The 19,729-nt window shown below is 39.1% G+C and overlaps 1 protein-coding gene across 2 annotated transcripts in view; it reads left to right on the plus strand.

Annotated features, from left to right (window-relative positions):
- Positions 1–19,729, plus strand: part of LOC106051401 (uncharacterized) — a 241,024-nt gene that overhangs the window by 81,755 nt on the left and 139,540 nt on the right. For both annotated transcript variants that reach the window (XM_056023275.1, XM_056023276.1), the window contains exon 3: positions 15,576–15,731. The gene's annotated coding sequence lies outside the window, so the exon portion shown is untranslated. The remainder of the gene's footprint in view (positions 1–15,575; positions 15,732–19,729) is intronic.

Genomic DNA, 19,729 nt, shown 5'->3' on the forward strand with positions numbered 1-19,729 from the left:
AACACTAGCATAGACATACTCCATGATAAACCCAGCAACACTAGCTTAGACATACTCCATGATTAACCCAGCAACACTAGCATAGACATACTCCATGATTAACCCAGCAACACTAGCTTAGGCCTACTCCTTGATAAACCCAGCAACACTAGCATAGACATACTCCATGATTAACCCAGCAACACTAGCATAGACATACTCCATGATTAACCCAGCAACACTAGCTTAGGCCTACTCCTTGATAAACCCAGCAACACTAGCATAGACATACTCCATGATTAACCCAGCAACACCAGCATAGACATACTCCATGATTAACCCAGCAACACTAGCATAGACATACTCCATGATTAACCCAGCAACACTAGCTTAGGCCTACTCCTTGATAAACCCAGCAACACTAGCATAGACATACTCCATGATTAACCCAGCAACTCTAGCTTAGGCCTACTCCTTGATAAACCCAGCAACACTAGCATAGACATACTCCATGATTAACCCAGCAACACTAGCTTAGGCCTACTCCTTGATAAACCCAGCAACACTAGCATAGACATACTCCATGATTAACCCAGCAACACCAGCATAGACATACTCCATGATTAACCCAGCAACACTAGCTTAGGCCTACTCCTTGATAAACCCAGCAACACTAGCATAGACATACTCCATGATTAACCCAGCAACACCAGCATAGACATACTCCTTGATAAACCCAGCAACACTAGCATAGACATACTCCATGATTAACCCAGCAACACTAGCTTAGGCCTACTCCTTGATAAACCCAGCAACACTAGCATAGACATACTCCATGATTAACCCAGCAACACCAGCATAGACATACTCCATGATTAACCCAGCAACACTAGCTTAGGCCTACACCTTGATAAACCCAGCAACACTAGCATAGACATACTCCATGATTAACCCAGCAACACCAGCATAGACATACTCCTTGATAAACCCAGCAACACTAGCTTAGGCCTACTCCTTGATAAACCCAGCAACACTAGCATAGACATACTCCATGATTAACCCAGCAACACTAGCTTAGGCCTACTCCTTGATAAACCCAGCAACACTAGCATAGACATACTCCATGATTAACCCAGCAACACCAGCATAGACATACTCCATGATTAACCCAGCAACACTAGCTTAGGCCTACTCCTTGATAAACCCAGCAACACTAGCTTAGGCCTACTCCTTGATAAACCCAGCAACACTAGCTTAGGCCTACTCCTTGATAAACCCAGCAACACTAGCATAGACATACTCCTTGATAAACCCAGCAACACTAGCATAGACATACTCCATGATTAACACAGCAACACCAGCATAGACATACTCCATGATTAACCCAGCAACACTAGCTTAGACATACTCCTTGATAAACCCAGAAACACTAGCTTAGGCCTACTCCTTGATTAACCCAGAAACACCAGCATAGACATACTCCATGATTAACCCAGCAACACTAGCTTAGGCCTACTCCTTGATAAACCCAGCAACACTAGCTTAGGCCTACTCCTTGATAAACCCAGCAACACTAGCATAGACATACTCCATGATTAACACAGCAACACCAGCATAGACATACTCCATGATTAACACAGCAACACCAGCATAGACATACTCCATGATTAACACAGCAACACTAGCTTAGACATACTCCTTGATAAACCCAGAAACACTAGCTTAGGCCTACTCCTTGATTAACCCAGAAACACCAGCATAGACATACTCCATGATTAACCCAGCAACACTAGCATAGACATACTCCATGATTAACACAGCAACACTAGCATAGACATACTCCATGATTAACACAGCAACACTAGCATAGACATACTCCATGATTAACACAGCAACACTAGCATAGACATACTCCATGATTAACACAGCAACACTAGCATAGACATACTCCATGATTAACACAGCAACACTAGCATAGGCCTACTCCTTGATAAACCCAGCAACACTAGCATAGACATACTCCATGATAAACCCAGCAACACTAGCATAGACATACTCCATGATTAACACAGCAACACTAGCATAGACATACTCCATGATTAACACAGCAACACTAGCATAGACATACTCCATGATTAACACAGCAACACTAGCATAGACATACTCCATGATTAACACAGCAACACTAGCATAGACATACTCCATGATTAACACAGCAACACTAGCATAGGCCTACTCCTTGATAAACACAGCAACACTAGCTTAGACATACTCCATGATTAACCCAGCAACACTAGCTTAGACATACTCCATGATTAACACAGCAACACTAGCATAGACATACTCCATGATTAACCCAGCAACACTAGCATAGACATACTCCATGATAAACCCAGCAACACTAGCATATAAAAACCCAGCAACACTTGAAAAGTTTTCTGACATCAAACTTGACTATTTTATTTCTTTATCTGTTCCTTGTCATTTGATCGTTCTCACCATGTCTATCTATCCCGTCCCCTCTCTCCTTTACTTCACGAGATAGACGTAACGATGTACCCCCCCCCCCTTCTCTCGTGTCCAGGAGAGCTGGCCATCCAGAACTCGATTGAGTGGAATCGTTCTTAAATTAGCATACTGAGTAGGTCAGCCTTCGCTTATCTCCCTCCATGAGATTATCCCTTGGACCAGGAAGAGTGTGAGGGGAGGGGTTGGGATTGTGGCGAGTTCTGGCCATCGATAGCCAGCTCGTTTGTATGCATGCTTGGATGTGGTATATACATCTATGTGCGTGTGTGTTTTTCGGGCGTAGTTTGTCTCTAGGTGTGTGTGTCTGTCTGTTTATCTGTCATGCTATTTACGTTCCAGCCCTTCTTCCTGTGTAGGCGCGGTGGCTGAGTGGTAAAGCGCTTGGCTTTCGAATCGGAGGGTCGCAGGTTGAAAATACTATTTAAAAAAGTATTATGGGTATCTAAGGGGAAGAGCTCCATATTTACAGCCATATCTATCAGTACTGTAAGATTTATTCCCCTTTTTCGATATCCAACAAAATTAATTAATTGCTTAATCTTTTCATTGATTCGTGTTTTGTTAGGGACAGTGAAACAATTGTGCAAAGTTTCAACTTGATCCGAGAATGATAAGTGGAAGACAAAACCTGTTCAAAAATGGGTACTTGACAGATTGAGAGAGTTGATGTAAGCTTTGTAGAAAAAAGAATCAAGCTTTGACTTGACTTTGACTTGACTTTGACTTGACTTTGACTTGACTTTGACTTGACTTTGACTTGACTTTGACTTGACTTTGACTTGACTTTGACTTGACTTTGACTTGACTTTGACTTGACTTTGACTTGACTTTGACTTGACTTTGACTTTGACTTTGACTTGACTTTCACTTGTTAGTTTGAACGTTTTTTCAGGATCGAAGATTATTAGGTACTCGAGCGAAACTTTTGCAGGGTAGCAGCGGATAGAACCCGGGACTGATGACACGCTCCGGAGATAATAGCACAAGGACAGGAAGACAGCAATTCTAGCTAGTCCTATTCCCCATACTTAGGTCATTGATAATAAACAATTATCTACGTATCTACGTATCTACATAAAAGCTGTGTGTGTCTGCGTTTACCAACTTTCTATAAGCTACTACTTTCTACTGGATATTACTTTGGGGTACAAACTGGACAGTTACGTGTTAGTGGTAGTGTATCTGTCAAGCCCCTTGGCCATCAATAGTCTCCACCGCAAAGACAGCGGGAGGTAGTTTATTAAATCCTAGAGTGGCCACTAGATTCCCTGGGAGCTGATGAAATCTTTGTCCGTTTGGTTAATTGACTGTCCTGGGCATTAGCATAGCTCTGTTGTCACAAAACACCTGGCTATTGGAAAGACTGGACAGAGTGACCTTACTACCAGAAAGTATTGTACAACTATCTTTAATTGAATCTGACCGATGGAAACGTTTGTGATGTCCATGAGGTCTGCTGGAGCTCATGTAACAGACAAGAGTTTTATTTCAAAAGTAATTTAATAAAAGAGAGGTGGCTCAAGCGAATGACCTGTGGTCAAGTTCAGATAAGATGTTACATGAGGCCTGATCAATCTGCGATAAAGATTCAAGAGACAGAGAGAGAGGGGGAAAAGAAACACAGAGAGAGAGAGAGAGAGAGAGAGAGAGAGATGCAGAAAGAGGAAGAGAGAGAGACAGGCAGAAAAAAGGGTGAGACAGAGGGGGAGTCAGACAGAGAGAGAGAAATAGAGAGAAAGGGCAATGGGGAAGGGACGAAGAGAGGGAACAGTCAATGAGAACGGGGTGTATTCAAGTATCGATGTCCACTTAGTATTTCGAAAAAGTGAATGAACTTATGTTTAAACCAAAAAAACATAAAAAATACTTTTAAAAAAAATATGTACAATGGACAGTTGTATTAATTAGTTTGGATCAGTCACTTAATTAAATTTGTAATAGTTATAGAGTTTTAGATTAACAATAATAAATCTGTGCAATTAGAAATATTTTCACCCATTATTTTTGTTTAGTGCTTTTAGCTTTCTCAATAATGTTTGATCCTATCTCTTTGTGTTAACTAGTTGGGAGTTGGGGCGGAGGAGGAGAAAGAAATGTACCGCGATCGCTTTTTATATGCATGTATAAAAAAAAGTGATTGTAACTTCACTTCTCTGCCAATGTTGTAACTTCACTTCTCCCACAATGTTGTAACTTCACTTCTCTCACAATGTTGTAACTTCACTTCTCCCACAATGTTGTAACTTCACTTCTCTCACAATGTTGTAACTTCACTTCTCTCACAATGTTGTAACTTCACTTCTCCCACAATGTTGTAACTTCACGTCTCTCACAATGTTGTAACTTCACTTCTCTCACAATGTTGTAACTTCACTTCTCTCCCAATGTTGTAACTTCACTTCTCCCACAATGTTGTAACTTCACTTCTCTCACAATGTTGTAACTTCACTTCTCTCCCAATGTTGTAACTTCACTTCTCCCACAATGTTGTAACTTCACTTCTCTCACAATGTTGTAACTTCCCTTCTCCCACAATGTTGTAGCTTCACTTCTCCCACAATGTTGTAGCTTCACTTCTCTCACAATGTTGTAACTTCACTTCTCTCACAATGTTGTAACTTCACTTCTCTCACAATGTTGTAACTTCACTTCTCTCACAATGTTGTAACTTCACTTCTCTCACAATGTTGTAACGATGGGCGCATAACTCCCTCGCCTTTACGTACGTCATTTAATGACGCCTTTAATTTCCATGGGCCCAGGACCAGACGCGTGGAGTGTCAATCTAGTCAACCTCCCCCCCCCCCCTTCCCTATTTTCGAAATGTTCCAACATAACTTTCTTCCCCCCTCTTTGGACCAAGCGTCCACGCGCCTCTTTCTCTAGGGGTCGAGATTTTCGTTCAAATTCCGTCTCGCCCATTACAGTGTTAATGAGACCGACTGGTCAGTGAAGATTTGATTACTGGCCTTGTTAAAGCTGGTATGTCCGACTGGGCTAGGGGGACTTCAGACGCTGACCAGGCCAAGAATCCGTGTAATGAGGGAGGGCTCTATCTTTAGCATAACCGGACCAGGCCATTATCAGTAACTTGATGAGCAATGTGAGGCACGTCCTCTAGAAACCCAAGTCCACACCATCTGACTAGGTCCCTCCTAGAGTTATGTAACTTTATGACTCGATGTCATTCAGCAGTGGGTGGGGAGTGGAAGAACAAGACTCCTCGCTGATACCCAGAACAAAAATGCAGGTTGGATCACTTTGAGTTATACAGATAACGTCCCTTGCTTGATCTACTTGGCAATAATATTACACTACTTTAAACATCATCAAATCGGGTCCTTCACAAAATTGCCATCTTAGTTTTCAAATATCGGTAGGGCTATATAAAGTCTGACTGGCGGTCGGAATTGATGGTGTATTTATAAAAATAATGATTTGATTGATCAATACTTTTTCTTCAAAACAACGAACAACTTAAGTAAAATGCAACCGGGACTTTAACTCTTTCTTTCCTAACTGACGATAGCAACGTTGATTCCACCAGAATGTGGTAAATAATTATGGAGAGAAAGAGTTAATTTATTCATTTCACATGTAAACAGATTTGGGAAGAATTTTAACTTAAAATAAGCCACATGACATTGTGAACTAAGCATTCAAGTGTCTACAATGAATGGGCGATGTTCTCGCTGGATGTATGTGTTTTGAATTATTAAAAGTTGAGGCTTCGATACCGTGTGTTTTTTTAAAATGTAATTCTCTGTTAGTGAAGGTACAAGGTCCAGTGTTTTGTTACGCAGAAAGAATGAAAGGGAGGCGATAAAATGTCACGAGAGTTGTTTTGTTGCGCGTGCACTATTTCTTATCCAATGATCAATAACTTGAAGAGAATTTAATAGCATTGGGTGAAAATTGGGGGGTGGTAAATCTTATGATCGATACCCTCAAGAGAAAAGAGTCGCAGTACCCTTCATAAAGCTGTGAAACAGAGAACATATTTATTGTTTCAAGCATTGACCCACACCTACAATCAATGTAAGTACTGGTAATTAAACTTGGTCTCATCCTGTAGATTATAGAGGGTCTCTCTCTCTCTCTCTCTCTTTCTCTCTCTCTCTCTCTTTCTCTCTCTCTCTCTCTTTCTCTCTCTCTCTCTCTCTTTCTCTCTATCTCTCTCTCTCTCTCTCTCTCTCTCACACACACACACACGAGACGTCTGAAAATGACAGACTTAATGGAGATATTACAAATTCTCAACCTGTATGGGGACATACGTGCATTACACAAAACAGCAGGGTATATGTCCAGCGCTTTAACAGGCGAGGATTGAAACCTCTAAAAGCCCCCCCCCCCACTAAAATGGAGTTCCATGATGATAAATTCGAAATATTCTAAAAGTACACTAACACCTATTTCTATGAACAATAATTTCTGATGCTTTTTTCTGATGTAAACATCTAACACAATTTTTTTCTTTTGTCAAGCATCATCTCTCGAGCCCAAACCATTGAAGGCATTGCCGACATGAGCGCAACCATGGCTCTCCACTCTTCTCGGTCATGGTCCACCCATTTAACATTAATATTTTTGAACGCCGAGATTAAGACATGTATCTTCAATAAATACATCCTCTTTAGCATTGCATAAGTTTGACAGTTTATACAGCACAAAGATGTCAAGTTGGCAACTTAATTGGTTTGGCTTTATAGGAGGAACATAACTGACTATTTATGTTGTATTCTTGCTCTTGTGGGGAACCTAGTTCCCATACTGTTTTGTTTAATGACGACTTCAGCTTGTGTGTGAGTCTATCAATGTTACAGGAAAGCCATATTTGTTTGATCATGTTGTACTATACGAGAATGTCAATAAATCACTCGTACACTGTGTACATGAAATCAATTCTTTCACTTAATTAATTTCATCGCTCCTCGGGTGTTCTTTCTCTTCCATTGATTGACCGTACCATCGTAAAACTCCAAGTACCCCTCCCCCTCCTTCTCCCCATAAGTCTAATGTTGTGTTTCTAAGTCAGTACACCGCTAGGAGACATTTCTATAGACGGCATTTATTTTGGTGGTCAGTTATGTCCAAATAGTTTTATGGCTATTCACAGGGGCACAGCAAGATTGTGTGTATCTAAAGATGTCCATAAAAATGGGGTCAGTTCTAGTATGTCCATCAAATGACGAATGCCAAGTTTGCGCTTTGCCCTGGTGCCCTGGTCAATAAGGTGCTACTCAATCATGATGGTCATTTCCTGTTTTAATCCGTTTTTTTTCCTGTCGGCTAAAGTGTGGCAATGTGCCAACGAACAATAACATGGGCAAGCCAAAATAACATGGGCTGACGTTTTAGCTTTCAAAATAAAAAAGGACTAACAAGCTTAAAATGAACATAAGTATGTTTAGTTGTCCCTTTGAAGATTATAGTAGTTATCGAGAGGACTGGATATTGTAATCCTTTGGTGTGTCCCAATTCATCAACACACTAATGTGCTGGACTATGAAAGATCGCTCACCAGAAAATTGTTACCCAAGCCAAGAAAACACAAGCACTGGTAGAACAGGAGATAAATGTTACATCCCTGGGGACTTATGGGCTAATATGTCCAATGGGATAACTCGGACATTATGTCTTTGTGAATTACTGTAGTGAAGCTGGTCATCGCAGTGGTTCTCAGACTACACGTCGTTCAATCCTTTTTTTTCCCCACCCTTCTTTAAAATGTGTTACTTTTATTAATAACAAATAACAATTACAACAAAAAAACTTCGTTAGAATAGTCTATAAACATATCACGACTATATTGTCTAGCCACTGAATCTAATGTATGTTGATATTTTATCTCAGCAATATTTTTTTTACATTTAGTTTATATTATATTTAAGGCTGTTGAAAAACACACTACAATAAAATGTTTTTAGATTAACGAATACAAAAGCGTGTTATTGTTATATTCATTTATGAAATTTATGAACACATAAATATATTGTTCAGATCTGCTATAGTATAGTTGAATTATGTTGTTTAGTATTTAGTCATTCCTCTGATAGAAATTAGCAATAGGCCTAAGTTTGGTGGCGGGTATCCAGGTATTAGAACCACTGGCTTCAAACGAGCTGAAGATGTTTTTCATCCTCTCCCCCCCCCCCCCGAGTCTCCAGTAACCGTTGTGATCTTATAACAGTGATATCTATTTGGATCAGGGGGAGGGGAGGCTGCGGTCTAGATCGTTTATCTGGTCAGTTCGGTGCAAACATTCTAGAATCACATACCGCTGCATCTGTCTTAGTGACCTCCTGTCCGAGTAGATTATGACCTTACTTTGTACAGTTGATAGCACCACTTTGACCACTAAAACTGTACACAATATACTTTTGTTCCGTAGATTGGATCATGTGTTGTTTTTTTAATGTTCACTTTAACGAACCTAGTATTTTGTTGTCATTTATAAATCTGTATTAAACGTTCCTCGATTTGTATTTATTTTGTATATTAGTGTTTTTTTTTGTTTTTTTTTTATGCATAAGTTCATAACATTTGCATCGTTTCTTTCTCTCTCTCTCTCTCTCTCTCTCTCTCTTTTTCTCTCTTTTTTAAAATATATTTGTATCCCATTAATTTTTTACTTCACTTTTTGTTGTACTCTAGGAACAACACCCCCCACCCCACCCCCTTTTTTCCTCTTTATCCCCACCCCCAACACTTTTCTAATGTATTTTTGTTTTCATATTATATAAGACACATTCGTATGCAAAATAAACAACCCTGACGCACCATGGCCTCAGGCGGACAAACGAAAAACACAACTTCCATTTTGACACATGAACGTAATCCGCACCACAAACAAACTTCCCGTCACACAGACGTGGGGCCGAGTCTCTGGAGCCTTACAATAGCCCAAACAAACTCATTAGTGTCTCTTGGCCAAGGGAGGGAACTGGTTCGAACAAATGGTGAGTGAGGAGGATACAAAAAAATCCAACAACAACCTAGATCTAAGTCTATCACATGCGCGGTGTGCAAGATTTTAAGACCCTGATCTTCAAGATCTGCTTCAATGCCTTCTGTTTGAATCGAAAGAGACAAATCCCAATCCACGAGTTAGCTTCGAGAAACAAAATCTTTGGGATCAAGTGGGATTTGTCATCGTGGGGGGGGGGGGGGGTGCAAACTCCTCCTTCTGAAAACAAAACATGGAAGGAAATAAAAGTAAAGATAAAGAAATAAAAAATAAACAATAAAAAAAATAAACGAAACGAAAAAGTAATAAACATACAAAAAAATTTGCAAATATTTTTTTAGGCATTGAAAGATTTACAATGGTTCATATTCCTGGCACACATCATCTGGCTTGAATCACGCCATGACCGTCGGTGCGTTTGTGTGTAAGAGTGTCCGTCCACGAACGCCGAGGCGTGTGTGTGTATGTGTGTGAGTGCAGGCGAAAGATGACACGACCAGGTCTGTCCATATGATGTCAGACAGCAAGACTCCTGACAGAAAACATGCTTTATCGAAATTATTCCGACTTGATCTGTTTCTGAAAAAAAAATGCCTTTACGCATAAACTCACCTACATCCACAGTTGTAATCACAGGCGCACGTGAGCCGGCATACTCACGCACTCTGATGAGCACGCGATCCCACAGACACATTTCTGTTTTGTGAACGCTTACAAGCTGACCATAATGTCATATAATACCAGTGTAATGTCATATAATACCAGTGTAATGTCAATATAATATCAGCATAATGTCAATATAATACCAATGTCATGTCAATATAATACCAGTGTCATGTCAATATAATACCAGTGTCATGTCAATATAATACCAGTGTCATGTCAATATAATACCAGTGTCATGTCAATATAATACCAGTGTCATGTCAATATAATACCAGTGTCATGTCAATATAATACCAGTGTCATGTCAATATAATACCCACATCATAATAACATAATGAGGACGTGGTGGATAAGTGTAAAACCGTGTGGCTTCCATACCGAGAAGTCTTGTGTTCGAACCTCGGGAAAGACTAGAGTTTTTGAACGTCGGGATTCTTAGGATGTCCCCTAAGTCGACTCAAATCTAATGGTTACTTTGCGTTAGTTGAAAAAAGTAAAGACGACTTATCATTGAGCACACCCTCGTTAAAGGTCGGCCTACAAACAGATTATCTTTGCATCAGCTGCCCTATAGATCCCAAGAACTGAAAGGGGTACTTTACAATTTTCTACTATGTTGATATTATCTACATAATATCATCTAATACCAGTACATTATCAAATAACATCTATGTAGTTTCTGTATAAATTTAATTAAGATAATAATATTGTAATAAATAAAATAACCGTATTTTAAAGTATATTATCGAAATAATACCAGTATAATATCGACATAATTAGAGTTAATTATCAACACAATACCAGTAAAGTATCAACATATTATCATTATATCATCAACTTTTCATGGATGTAAAACCAATATAACAGCACAACATTAGCATAAATCCAATATATAATCAACATAAAACAAGTATTAAATAGGCACTATTAGATTAGTATAATATGAAAACAAGTATAAATGTTTGTTTGTTTTACATATTTCGGATGTTGAAGATAGTTTACTTCCTAGTCCAAACCTCCCGCAGGACGACGGGGATGGGAGCGGGCAGGGATTGAACCCGGGACCATCGATAAATCCAAACGACAGTCCAGCGCGCAATACGCACGACCAGGCAGCCATTTAATATCAATATAGTACAAATACAACACCAGTATAATATAAACATATAATACTGACTTTTCTGATTACAATTATTGTCAAGAGTAGGGAGACTTCAATCAAACTGATAAAATACAAGGAATTCTAACTCGTATAACAGGTTCCAAGTTGGCAACACTACCCTTAGTTACAATAGAGCCCTGACGCCCAAACTTGGAAGTCTCGGAACATTTCAGACCCGTCATTCGGTACTTTCAGGCCCCTCAGATAAAGAATCCCCCGAGACTCAGTTCCATTAGGTCCTGCCTGTGACCGTGCGGAATAGTTATACGCGCCCAGGACCGAAAATATTTGGGCACCCCTGTAGTAGGGCGTTAACCAAATTACAATACACGACTGCGATTGAATATTAGTCATTGGAGCTGAGGCGCCCACGTGAAACGCCGCGGGTAGTAACGAAATATAGTCCAGACAAAGGAGAGGGAACAGGGCGTAGGGAAGCTTAGCGAGAAGCCAGAGATAAGTCCGCCATGGTCAGTGGCACCCCTGCAGATCCAAGGGATTAAGTGATACCTTCCAGTGGCATGGTCTAGACATGCTCTTTGAGATAGAGACTGATACTTCAGACTTGTATGTCATGTTTCATGTTAATTCAACACACCACTAGGGGTGTTTCTTCCTCGAGAGACAAGGAAAGAGGAATGCGGATGCCGTCACAGGGTCAGGGCGTCCCGAAGGTCAGAAAGATAAACTTTTAGATTGTGAGATTCATATTTCAGTTTAACGTCTGAGCTCTATTTAAAGAAAAAAGGAGGGGGGGGGGGGAGAGGAAACATATTGTACCCCCACTTGAACACTAGGAGTTGACCACATCTTGTAAGTACAGTTGTCCAGGTGACCCAAAGCTGTTCGGTATTAAAGGTCAGGAGGAACATTTGGGTTAAATAGAAGCAAATGTCAAAGAATAAAGCAACATCAACAAGAAATTATCATGTATTTATATATCATGTATTTATATATATGTCATCTATATATATGTATATCATACATATCATTATATTATATATATTAAGTATTTATATATATATATATATATATATATATATATATCGTGTATTTATATATATCATGTATTTATGTATATAATGTATTGTATTGTATGCAGATATATGAAAATTAGTATCAACTACCAGGAGATATACAGCACTAATTAATGGATAAAAGTTATTACTCTAACACTGTGACGATGAAAACACTAAATATAATCGATAAATGGTACTTTACATTTGCTATTCTATTTTCATACTGAAGAAATGACTTTAAAAAAACTAAATATTTTTTTTTTTTACAAAGCTTATATTAACTCACTCCGTCTGTCTGTCTGTCTGTCTGGGTAGATTCTTTGACATGCTATTTCTCCCACTTCCCCATTCTCGGATCAAGTTGATAGTTTGCACAGTCATTCATTTTGGAGTACAAGACAAAAGTCCATTAAAGATAATTCATTAGTTAATCAATTAGTCGTAATTAATCAATTGTGTTTTATTTCCAATTGTACCAAGTTAAAGGGAGATAATCCCTGTGTAGAGACTTAGGTAGTTTGCTAAAAATTGTGGACATTTTTTTTAGACTATAAAAACCTTTTCCTTTACGACTACTTGACTAGCTAAGTGGCTAACGTGTCGGCCTTCCATCATGGAGCCTTGAGACCTCGAGTTCGAAATCAGAGTCGAGCAACTTTAAAAAAAAAAAAAAAAACTCTTGAACAAGCATGAACGTTGAGCTAAACACAAATATTAATACAAATATTTTTAATCACAATTTTTTTTGTCTAGATCATAGAAAATTATTTTAGATGATTAGATTCAATATAATTGATACAATTTCACTAAAGATAAGATAAGCTTTATTGTTGTTGTTTTTTTTGTAGTTTTTTGTTTTTCTAAAACGCATACTGAAAATTGCTGCTTCAATGAAATTGAATTAAAAAAAAAAAGAAAATACATAGCTGGCACTATTTGTACAAGGAACTGCAGGCACGACATGGCCTAAATTGTGCCGATGTGCCTCAAATCAAAAATCAAAAAATCAAAATCACTATTTGTATTCTATTTAGACTACTCCTAATTAAAGGTCTAGTCAGATAGCTCCACAAACTAAGCTGCTAGTTTAAAAAAAGATTAAGATTAAAAATCTGTTCTCAAGCACTTTATTTGCAAATAGCCAACTAGCGATGTTATGATAAATGGGAATACCCAAACGCGAACTGACTTCTGCTTTTTAAGTTTCCGCTAAACATGGAGGTTTCATTTTTTCACACACAAGTGATATTATTGTTATTATTGATCTATTATCATTGTTGTTTAAAATTCTTCATTCGCAATATACGAGTTTAATTTTGTTTCTAAGTAAAAAAAAAAAGTAATTATCAACACTGAGAATTACAAAACAGATAAGTATACTAATAGTACCTAACCCGGATATAGCTGGATACTAATAGTACCTAACCCGGATATAGCTGGATACTAATAGTACCTAACCCGGATATAGCTGGATACTAATAGTACCTAACCCGGATATAGCTGGATACTAATAGTACCTAACCCGGATATAGCTGGATACTAATAGTACCTAACCCGGATATAGCTGGATACTAATAGTACCTAACCCGGATATAGCTGGATACTAATAGTAACTAACCCGGATATCTCCCAGCTAAACCTTTCGAATACGGTGTGTACATTTATTATTTGTGTAATCAATGTTCTGTTCATTCAGTTGTAGTTGCCTCAATGTTTTTATTGGATGTCCACTTCTTTAGCCCTATTTAGTATTCGCAACACGACCTACATATATTTTGTTCTTTTTTTGGAACACGTCACGTCAGACCTAAAGGCCAACTGACTTCTTTGGTACGGCCTCTTCTGTCACACGCCCCCATCGCGACTTATTCACATATATTCCCTTCTCGACACACACAAACACACACACGTACACCGCTGCCGACACATCCACAAATTCTGCTCAACATTCACACCAAACTCAATCCCCCCCCCCGCTCACTTCAAAGCACACTGCGTGCTTTTTGATAGGGATCCAATACCTCTGGGCACCAACATGCCGCCCTTGGGATGGGGGGGGGGGGGAGGGTGTGTGTGGATAGGATGGGGTGGAGGGAGGTACAACACGGACATCGGTGGTTCTTTGACCACGCGAAATGAAACTATCTGGGGAGGACATCGCTAAAGGAGAGGAGAGTGGGGCTGATACGGATGGACGTTCTCTCCCAAATCAAAACTGCTGATTCAATTAGTGCCCACTAGCTTTGTCTAGCCTGTACGAATCTCTCTCTCGCGAAATATAAAAAGGGAACTCTTCAGTCGAGCCATGGAAATTGCCGCCATTGGATGTATTTTAAGTAAATTGTACGATCTTTTTAATCATCGCCCCAACGGCCCTCAATGGCTTGGCTTTATTTTGACGGTACCTTGGGGTCCAGTCATTAGTGGACACGTCGGACATGCCTTTCGTGCGACACTAAATACTACTTTGGAAGTGACCATTAGTGCGCTGGAGTCTGGACACTCGGAGGCTATTAGCTCTGGTAACTGATCGTCGTATATGGGACTTTAAAGTTAGAGACACTTCTTAAGCCATTCACGTGTGTACACTGACCCCGTGAACGGTTCATTTGGACTTGATTTCGGACTTAACTTTGAATTTGAGTGAAGACTTAGTGTGCTGTTCATTTCGGTTTCACTCTGCCTAAGGTCAGAATTTAGTGTGTTATTGTTGAACTTTGAACCTTAGTTTTCTTATACAATTAGTTAAACCTGCATAGATTGGCCATTACATATAAATAAAAGTAGATCTTAGTGTGTTAATGAGTTCATGAATGTTTCTAGCTAAAAAGAAGAAACGCTCGTAGTTATCAAGTTAGACACGTTTCTTTTTCAATGTGGGTTGGCCTTCTCACAAGGGGGCTCGAGTTCAAACCCCGACTGCATACATTAACCAGGTCAAAGTCGCCACAGTAAGTCTGGGGGCTGATAATTATTGTTGCCTGAATTAATTATTGTCTTATTTGAATAGAAATTATAAGATACAGTGGCGTCCATAGTGGTTCTCGTGTCCCTGGAAGAGTATAATATGAGGGACTCCGCGTATTTGTACGATAGGATAATGGTGACAACAAAAATCTCCATAAAGTGGGGACCATTCCTCAAGGCTCAGACTAAGAGCTTAAGGGCTGTTGCCTCTGTAGAACTTAAGATACATTTTAAAAGCTATTTTAAACTAAATATTTGAAATCTTTTTGTTTTTTAATTTCAGGACAAGTTAAATGAAGGATTAATTTCTTGATTTGGATAACGTCTGTCATGGCTGACTAACTACTGACTGTTGTTTACAGACATTTGGTCCAATAAAAGGACACTATAAATAATTTGGACTATATAGAAATCTCATTTATTGGACTAACATTCAATGGTGAGTAGCTTCGCAATTATACTTATATGGTTCGGCAGTATTTTAGACATTCGTTCAGAGCTCCTTATTCAGATAGAGTCCCTGGTATTGTCAGGGTGTGTGTGTTGGGGGGGGGGTAAATGAGCTTTTACAATAGCAGTATAGTATGTTCTGCATTATAAGTGTGCTAACCATACCTAAATTAAGACCAAACTCATGAAAGAAAATATTGGTCATGACATAAATACATGTACTAAATTAATAAATTGACCAGAATGTTAGATGATTATTATTATAAATTATTAAACGTAAGGCTCAAATTAATTTTTATCTGTTGGTCAACAAGTGTCTTTTGAACCTAATATACTATTGAATTCTGCGGACAAATATCACATACCGAGAATCCGACATGCCATATTTACTTCTTTCCTTGGCGAAATGGTCAGCTAGGGTCAGACTAGTGATAGTCACTTCTAGCTTATCCTCTCTCAGTATTCGATACTTAACGTTACAAAGCGCCACTTTTTGCTCATTTCTATCCCTCTCCATCTTAGCGGCGCCGCCCATGAGCGTGAGCAGCCAGAGGCCACTTGAATTAGTAACCTCTCCTCTCTGGACATATGGCTGTGTTTACTGAGCTTGACCGTTTTAAGTCCAGGCTGAGCCACCGTATCTCGCGAACTTAAAACCATGTTGTAGCTGGATTGTTTGCGTGGATTGCAGTTTTAAGAATCGGGGAAGCTTTGGGTGCCAGGCTCCCCCCTCTCCCCTCAGTCAAAGTAGAGATTGGCTTTGACAGCCTCACAGTCCGGTCTATGTTCTAGAATCGAATACATGATACTATGGCAGCACGCCGTTGCGCCACCTCTAAACAATACCGGCTTGTAAGTACATATAGCAAAGTATTGCATTGTAAACAAGTGGCTCCTTATCTTATCTTATAATTTACAGAAGTTACTTTAAAACAGAAGATAATTACGTCCTACGCGTATCAATATGTTAATCGTGTGTGTTAGAGACTTGAACTCTGCTAAGACATTGATTTTTTTTCTGGCTGATTCAGGCCATGTTCCATGTTCTAATGGCACTAGGAAAGAAGGTGCACTTATACAAATATGTCCTAGCATATGGAATAAGAAATGTGCCTTATTCTTTGTGTCTTTCCGTCTCTTCATGCACGCTCGTGAAAGGGAGCAATCGATTTCGTCATGCATACATCATTTTGTAAAGGTAGCAAAAAAAAAGTAAAGTTCCCTTTTCAGACCGTGTCTATAGACCACAATATTTTGCAGCGGTACCAAACGAATTTTACTCGCTAGTGTGAACCTGCCTTAAATCGTCACATCCCTTCTAATACGTCATTTGCACTTTTTTGACATTTATGACACTCGTAAATGAAGCCCCGGAAGATAGTGTCATTCAGGAGAGAATGACATTCAAATCAATCTTGACAGGAACTGATTTTAAACAACTTTAATTAAATTTATGTAAAAAATTCATTAACGTATTGAACATAAAAAAAAAAAACGAGATAGGATTTGAATTATTAAGATAATGACTTAAATAAAACAAAATTCATAAGAGGTTAAAGCTAAAAACTAACAGCATTTGTCTTCTTATTTTTCAAAACAAAATAGAGTTTTTCTTCCTTCTCACTCTAGCCTCGGTCTCCTTGTCAGGTTAACTTTGTGATCGAGTTACAAGAAACCTCTATGCAATTAGCCCACAACTAATCCACGGGAAGACGTTTCTCCCCCCCCCCCTCGTGCTATCCTCGCGCTATCACATGCAAACAGTGCTGTTGATTTATTGTATCACGTGAAATCGTTGGATATTTGTGTTCCCATTATTTAGCGTACCAGCGTTAGCATACAGCTAGCCGATACAGGAGAAGGGAAAGGGGGGCTCATTTATGATGGATTTATAAAGATTGTGTGTTGCGTCTGTCTGCTGTTTGTTTATCTGTTGATAGAGAAACTTAAATTACAAAGAATTAACAATATACACACAGTTCTGGACTCATCAATTCATGTACGTAAACTAAAGAAAGAAAGAGACAGACAGACACAAGACAGACACAAAACAGATTTAAGAATGTAAAGCAGAAGAAACAAGTACACATAGACTTCACTAGAAAGAAATGCTGTTTATATCCGGTTTCTGATAATTTACTCGAGTTGGTATGGTTTTGTTTTTCACTGAAGATCAAAGTCTTAATCAACTCACTCTGATACACATATTTTACACCCTATTTCTCCCAGTTCTCATTCTCGGACCAAGTTGAAACCTTGCACAATCATTCATTATCTATAACAACACATGAATCAATCAAAAAGTAAATCAATTAAGTATGTTTTATAATGGAAAAATGGAAATAAGTATTGTAGTATTAAGAGATGTGGTAATAAATTTGCAGTTCTTTCCCCTTATAAATGCTTTGCTGTTAAAACGTTGTTTTTTTTTCATAATATTATAAGCATGATCTTTGAATACTAAATTAAAAATATAAAGCCAATGGTTAAAGCAGGAAATGTTGGTTTGGGCGATATTTAGTATAGTTGGGAATCTCTGGAATTCTGAGCACTGACAATAATGCTACATTTGGACCCCATCTGATACCACGTGACCAGGCCTTGTCCTATACAATTACGTTCTGTGAATATAATGTCAGACCAAAAAAAAAGATAAAAAGGTAAGAAATAGAGTCGAAACTAACTGTCATACAACATGGTCAGGTCAGTTCAACCTTTTAAAGCAGAAAACTTAAGGACATGGACAAAAGTAAACAGTTGTATACCTCCCAGACACAGAGGCGCGGTGGCTGGACGGTAAAGCTTCCGAACCGGCGGTCCCGGGTTCGAATCCTGGTGAAGACTAGGATTTTTTTTTTTTTATTTCGAGATCTTTATGCGCCTCTGAGTCCACCCAGCTCTAATGGGTACCTGACATTAGTTGGGGAGACATTAAGGCTGTTTGACATTGTCCTGGCCACATGACGCCTTCGTTAACTGTAGGCAGCAGAAACAGATGACCTCTACATCATCTGCCCTATAGACATACACTCTCTGACTCTACTCTCTCTCTCTCTCAAAAATTCGCTTTCACACTTTAGCGCGGGTACTTTTCCTCTTTCCGCCATCTTCGTCCACTTCGCCTTTTTTGTCTACTTTTCTCTTATTTCTTTCCTTTGTTCTTGTAAAAGTTCTTTGTGATCAAATTATTTTTTATGACCGTGACAAAAAAAAAAATTCAAATCGATGCCAATTTTTTTTTTTTCATAGCGGCGACATCGAATGAGCTAAGGCCGGCAACTGCGTATCGACCTAGGCATAAGAACAAAAAAAAAGGGCGGGAAGGAGGGAGATAACTCGTGCCGCGGTTCTAGCATCTAATAGTTCGATTCTTCGCCCCTTTTCATTTCCGGTGACAGTTTCAATTTACAAGCATATTAACTGGTACGTTGTGGCGGAGTTGGCTATGTAAGAATATAAGATTATATAACCAATGATCGGTCCCCCATGTCTGTCAAAGAGATACGCGATTAGAACCAGGCTTGATGGATGGTGTATTGAGTTGAATAGTGGGTGTCTCTGATAGATGTCTAGTTTTTTTCAGTGCAAGCCAGTTAAAGGCTAGCTGGAGAAGGCCTCAGCATCGACTTTTGACGTCGCAACCAGTGGGCAGTAAAAACAGCACAGCCCTGTGACGTGGCAACGAGCTGTTGGTCTAAACTGCCCACAGGTTGTGACGTTGCAGGTCAGTGTTCAGGCCTTCTCTAACGATTTGCCTCGACTGGAGGGACTGTCAACGATTCAGAAATGATTATCAACAAATGAAGCTGTGTCCATAAACATAAACACAAGTCTTTACTTAGAGTCTGAGGATTAAGGTGAAGTGCAGTATGTCACGTTGTAAAACGTTAGAGTCTGAGGGTTAAGGTGAAGTGCAGTATGCCACGTTGTAAAACGTTAAAGTCTGAGGATTAAGGAGGAGTGCAGTATGTTACGTTGTAAAACGTT

Source organism: Biomphalaria glabrata, chromosome 3 (assembly GCF_947242115.1).
Source record: "Biomphalaria glabrata chromosome 3, xgBioGlab47.1, whole genome shotgun sequence".
NCBI classification, from domain to species: domain Eukaryota; kingdom Metazoa; phylum Mollusca; class Gastropoda; family Planorbidae; genus Biomphalaria; species Biomphalaria glabrata.